A 6,944-nucleotide genomic window follows, 5' to 3' on the forward strand; every position below is an offset into this window, starting at 1 on the left:
ACAGCCAGTGAGGCAAGCGGGGAATTTGAAGGATTCATCTTAAGCTCCTCTTCCTCCTCTAGTGATGAGGGACCCCCTCAAAGACGCCCCCGTAGAGCAGCTGAGACCCCCCCCCCCAATAATTGATCTCGTATGGACCCCACCACCAGACAATTTTGAGCCCCAGGTTCCTGAGTTTTTGGCCATCCCAGGAATCCAATTTGATTCAACAGGTCTCAGAGAAATTGACTTTTTCAAATTATTTTTCTCTGATGATTTTATAAATTTAATGGTGGACCAAACTAATTTATATGCCCAGCAGTTTATTGCTCAAAACCCCACGTCATCATTTGCTAGGTGGACCCCTGTAGATGCAGTAGAGATGATGACGTTTTGGGGTCTGGTGTTTCATATGGGCATAGTAAAAAAGCCAGAAATTAGGCAATATTGGAGTACAGATGTTCTGTACAGCACCCCACTTTACCGTATGGCCATGACCCAGAATCGTTTTGAGTTAATCCTTAAATTTTTGCATTACAACGATAATGCACAGTGCCCACCCAGAGATGATCCCACCTTTGACCGGCTATTCAAAGTCAGGCCGGTCATTGATCACTTCAGTGCCAAATTTGAAGAGATGTACATCCCAGATAAATTCATTTGCATAGACGAGTCCCTTATACATTTTAAAGGAAGGGTTAAATTCCGCCAGTACCTTCCCAGTAAGAGGGCAAGGTATGGCATAAAAATGTATAAGCTGTGTGAAAGCACCTCAGGGTACACCCACAGGTTTAGGGTATATGAAGGGAAGGATTCAAGAATTGAACCGCCAGAATGCCCCCCCTCCCTCGTAGGTGTTAGTGAAAAAATTGTCTGGGATTTAGTGCACCCCTTCCTGGATAAAGGTTATCACCTCTATGTGGATAACTTTTACACCAGCATCCCCCTGTTTAAGGCCCTTGGTTCAAGAGGTACAGCAGCTTGCGGTACTGTGCGCAAGAACCAAAGAGGCCTCCCAAAAACGCACATTGCCCAAGTAATGAGAAGGGGTGAAAGCAGGGGAATATGCACCGAAAATATGTTGTTGGTCAAATATAAGGACAAGAGGGATGTCCTTATACTGACAACAATTCATGGAGACAGTACCACCTCCGTCCCTGTACGAGGTACCAGTACCCACACCTCAAAACCTAATTGTATCCTGGATTACAATAGGTACATGGGCGGAGTGGATCTTTCAGATCAGGTACTGAAGCCGTACAGTGCCCTGCGGAAAACAAAAATCTGGTACAAGAAGCTGGCCGTGTATATCATCCAGATGGCACTGTATAACGCTTACGTGCTATTCCGTTCTACCAGCCAGAGGGGGACATTTATGCACTTTCAAGAGGAAGTCATAAAGGGCCTAATATTTGGGAACCAGCAGGCAGAGGGCCCCAGTACTTCTAGTACTGGCCCCCGTATTGTACCAGGGCAGCATTTTCCTGATGAAATCCCCTCCACTGGAAAAAAGGGCAGGACACAAAAAAGGTGCAAAGTTTGCTATAAAAAGGGAATAAGAAAGCAAACTATTTTCCAGTGTGACACTTGCCCCGACAAACCCGGCCTATGTATAAAGGAGTGTTTTAAAATATACCACACATCTATGGATTATTAGGTTCATCATTTCACCGTGCTTCGGGGGTCTTGCTAATGCCACATAGCACCCACCATTCATTCCACCAGAATCTGAGCCGCAAAATCCAAAAATCACTCCTTCCCTTCTGAGTCCTGCCATGCACCCAACTGGTATTTTTTGGTCACATGTGAGGCATTGCCGTACTCGGGAGAAATTGGGGCACAGATTTTGGGGTGCTTTTTCTCCTTCATACCTTATGAAAATGAAAAATTTTGAGCCAGAACTGCATTTTTGTGTAAAAAAATGTAATTTTTCATTTTCACTGCCCAGTTGTATCAAAATTGGTGAAACCCCTGGGGGTTTGAAATGTACACTATACCCCTAGATGAATTCCCTGAGGGGTGTAGTTTGCAAAATGGGGTCACTTGTGGGGGGGTTCCACTGTATTGGTGCTTCGGGGGTCTTGCTAATGCGACATAGCACCCACCAAAATTCCACCAGAATCTGAGCTGCAAAATCCAAATATCACTCCTTCCCTTCTGAGTCCTGCCATTTTTTGGTCACACATGAAGCATTGCCGTACTCGGGAGAAATTGGGGCACAGATTTTGGGGTGCTTTTTCTCCTTCATTCCTTGTTAAAATGACAAATTTTGAGCCAGAACTGCATTTTTGTGTAAAAAAATGTAATTTTTCAGTTGCACTGCCCAGTTGTATCAAAATTGGTGAAACCCCTGGGGGTTTGAAATGTACACTATACCCCTAGATGAATTCCCTGAGGGGTGTAGTTTGCAAAATGGGGTCACTTGTGGGGGGGTTCCACTGTATTGGTGCTTGGGGGGTCTTGCTAATGCGACATAGCACCCACCAACATTCCACCAGAATCTGAGCTGCAAAATCCAAAAATCACTCCTTCCCTTCTGAGTCCTGTCATGCACCCATCTGGTATTTTTTGGTCACATGTGAGGCATTGCCGTACTCGGGAGAAATTGGGGCACAGATTTTGGGGTGCTTTTTCTCCTTCATTCCTTGTTAAAATGAAAAATTTTGAGCCAGAACTGCATTTTTGTGTAAAAAAATGTAATTTTTCATTTTCACTGCCCAGTTGTATCAAAATTGGTGAAACCCCTGGGGGTTTGAAATGTACACTATACCCCTAGATGAATTCCCTGAGGGGTGTAGTTTGCAAAATGGGGTCACTTGTGGGGGGGTTCCACTGTATTGGTGCTTTGGGGGTCTTGCTAATGCGACATAGCACCCACCAACATTCCACCACCAAAAATCACTCCTTCCCTTCTGAGTCCTGCCATGCACCCAACTGGTATTTTTTGGTCACACATGAGGCATTGCCATACTCGGGAGAAATTGGGGCACAGATTTTGGGGTGCTTTTTCTCCTTCATACCTTCTGAAAATGAAAAATTTTGAGCCAGAACTGCATTTTTGTGTAAAAAATGTAATTTTTCAGTTGCACAGCCCAGTTGTATCAAAATTGGTGAAACCCCTGGGGGTTTGAAATGTACACTATACCCCTAGATGAATTCCCTGAGGGGTGTAGTTTGCAAAATGGGGTCACTTGTGGGGGGGTTCCACTGTATTGGTGCTTCGGGGGTCTTGCTAATGCGACATAGCACCCACCAACATTCCACCAGAATCTGAGCTGCAAAATCCAAAAATCACTCCTTCCCTTCTGAGTCCTGCCATGCACCCAACTGGTATTTTTTGGTCACATGTGAGGCATTGCCATACTCGGGAGAAATTGGGGCACAGATTTTGGGGTGCTTTGTCTCCTTCATTCCTTGTGAAAATGAAAAATTTTGAGCCAGAACTGCATTTTTGTGTAAAAAATGTAATTTTTCAGTTGCACAGCCCAGTTGTATCAAAATTGGTGAAACCCCTGGGGGTTTGAAATGTACACTATACCCCTAGATGAATTCCCTGAGGGGTGTAGTTTGCAAAATGGGGTCACTTGTGGGGGGGTTCCACTGTATTGGTGCTTGGGGGGGTCTTGCTAATGCGACATAGCACCCACCAACATTCCACCAGAATCTGAGCTGCAAAATCCAAAAATCACTCCTTCCCTTCTGAGTCCTGCCATGCACCCAACTGGTATTTTTTGGTCACATGTGAGGCATTGCCGTACTCGGGAGAAATTGGGGCACAGATTTTGGGGTGCTTTTTCTCCTTCATTCCTTGTTAAAATGACAAATTTTGAGCCAGAACTGCATTTTTGTGTAAAAAAATGTAATTTTTCATTTTCACTGCCCAGTTGTATCAAAATTGGTGAAACCCCTGGGGGTTTGAAATGTACACTATACCCCTAGATGAATTCCCTGAGGGGTGTAGTTTGCAAAATGGGGTCACTTGTGGGGGGGTTCCACTGTATTGGTGCTTTGGGGGTCTTGCTAATGCGACATAGCACCCACCAACATTCCACCACCAAAAATCACTCCTTCCCTTCTGAGTCCTGCCATGCACCCAACTGGTATTTTTTGGTCACATATGAGGCATTGCCATACTCGGGAGAAATTGGGGCACAGATTTTGGGGTGCTTTTTCTCCTTCATACCTTATGAAAATGAAAAATTTGGAGCCAGAACTGCATTTTTGTGTAAAAAAATGTAATTTTTCATTTTCACTGCCCAGTTGTATCAAAATTGGTGAAACCCCTGGGGGTTTGAAATGTACACTATACCCCTAGATGAATTCCCTGAGGGGTGTAGTTTGCAAAATGGGGTCACTTGTGGGGGGGTTCCACTGTATTGGTGCTTTGGGGGTCTTGCTAATGCGACATAGCACCCACCAACATTCCACCAGAATCTGTGCTGCAAAATCCAAATATCACTCCTTCCCTTCTGAGTCCTGCCATGCACCCAACTGCTATTTTTTGGTCACATGTGAGGCATTGCCATACTCGGGAGAAATTGGGGCACAGATTTTGGGGTGCTTTGTCTCCTTTATTCCTTGTGAAAATGACAAATTTGGAGCCAGAACTGCATTTTTGTGTAAAAAAATTAATTTTTCATTTTCACTGCCCAGTTGTACCACAATTGGTGAAACCCCTGGGGGTTTGAAATGTACACTATACCCCTAGATGAATTCCCTGAGGGGTGTAGTTTGCAAAATGGGGTCACTTGTGGGGGGGTTCCTAACTTTTAGCATCTTATGGTGCCTAGAAACCTACATGGTGCCTAAAAAATAATCTCATAAAAAGGAGGCTCCAAAATCAAGTAGGTGCTCCTTCTATTATGAAGCCTGTGGTTTGGTCAACGTGCACACTAGGGCCACATATAGGATATTTATGAAAACAAAAGAATTGGGGGAATCAATTTTTAGTCACATTTCTCTAGTAAAATGTACTGTGTTTCTTAGAAAAATGTATTAAAATTGCAAATCTGCAAAAAAAATGAAATTTTGAAATTTCACCTACACTTTGTTTTAATTCCTGTGAAACACCTAAAGGGTTAACAAACTTCCAAAATGCTGTTTTGAATACTGTGAGGGGTGCAGTTTTTGAAATGGCATCATTTATGGGGGTGTCTCACATACAAGTCCCTCAAAGTCACATCAGAACTGAGCTGGTCCCTAAAAAAATCAGTGTTTGAAATTTTCTTGAAAATTTGCTATTCATATTGTAAGCCTCCTAGTGTCCAAAAAAATTAAAAGGAAGTTGAAGTAATGATGGAAACATAAAGTAGACATATGGTCTATGTTAGTTATTAACTATTTTGAGTGGTATGATTATTTGTCTCACAAGCAGAAAATTTAACATTTTGCAAATTGCTAAATTTTCCATTTTTTTCCGACATTTTGGTATTTTTCACAAAAAAACACAGACTGTATCGACGAAAATTTACCACTAACTTGAAGTACAATGTGTCACGAAAAAACAATCTCAAAATCACTGGGATAAGTAAAAGCAAAAAAAAGTTATCCCCAGTTAAGTGATACATGTCAGATTTGAAAAAAAGGGCTCTGTCAGGAAGGCAAAAACATGCTGTGTCAGGAAGGGGTTAAGAGTCAGTCAATTTGGAATTGGAAGGGGGACTTATTATAGATATGCAACTTTTCTTCTTTGACTTTATGGTCTTGACAAAGGGCTATGACATTGAAATACCTTCCACACCCTGCCATGATGCATCATCCATATATGTGTCTAGTGTCCGTGAGTCTCAGAAACACTGCCATCTGCTGGCAGAGAATGAAACTACATCTCTGTCTCACACATGCACAAACACAGAAGGCAGCAGACTAGCTTTCTAAGCTTTTGATTTGAGCGAGCTTACTAAAATATATATGTGTGTGTGTGTGTGTGTGTGTGTGTGTGTGCGAGTGTTATTAACAGTTTCATGTTTTCATTGTTATTACTATCAGAATGAAACCAGGTCAAACTTCTTTGTTTTGTGTTATTGCATAAGATATTTGTGTCTGTGTATATATATAAAAAAAAAATTTCTATGACTTTCTTTTCTCCCATAAGAATAGCTGAGGTCATTTTCTGGAGGTGATAGTCAATCCTTTTCTACCTGCCCTTTTCCATGTACAGGAAAGACAGAGAGAAATTGGCGGATGACACTGCCTTAAAAATGATGGATGGACAGAGAAAATAAAGGAAGTGAACAGGAAAGAGAGAGAATTAGAATGTGAGTGAAAAAAAAAATGATTGAAACCCCAGTGGAGAGAACAAGCCTTTTTTTTCTCAATTTCCCTTGAATCCTTGCAATAATTAGCTGCAGTAAAATGAATATTAGCCTATGCCTAAATGACTTTCCAGCATGTTACCTTGCGTTGACCCAGCAGAGCTAAACCAATTATTTTTTGAACTTCATGGCTTTAAATAATCCTCTGTTTTAAAACTCCCTTTACCCCTCAGCTACTTAACCGTAGGCCCGGCTGCCCTAAATCCCTTTCTTATACTTTGTAGCTTTTTAAGCAAGGCCTCTCTTTAAGCAGACATAATCCTTTCTCTGTAGAAAACATGAAAGACCTTGAACAAATCAAGATTTCTCCATGGAGAATTCAGCTAATCCTGTGCTTAGCTCCTAACAAGAAAATCCATCTTTCTACCAAGTACCCCATTACTAGGACTAATGCCTGACTAGAATAATAAGCAAATTATTGTGCTTTAATTGTAGCATTGCTCCGTCACATGGAAAATTCAGAGGAGAATGTTACCCTGACTTCCTCTGGAAAAGACAGGTCACGCCTTTTGTTTTTGCAAGAGATTATTATGATTTAAAATTAGACAAATTTGACTGACTTTAAAAACACACTGCATACGCTGTTGCTTGATTAGAACACAGCAGCTAGTTATTTCTGCCATATAAGATTGCGGTGGGATGATGATTATA

The sequence above is a fragment of the Crinia signifera genome, chromosome 1 (genome assembly GCF_055691185.1).
Source record: "Crinia signifera chromosome 1, ASM5569118v1, whole genome shotgun sequence".
NCBI lineage: Eukaryota > Metazoa > Chordata > Amphibia > Anura > Myobatrachidae > Crinia > Crinia signifera.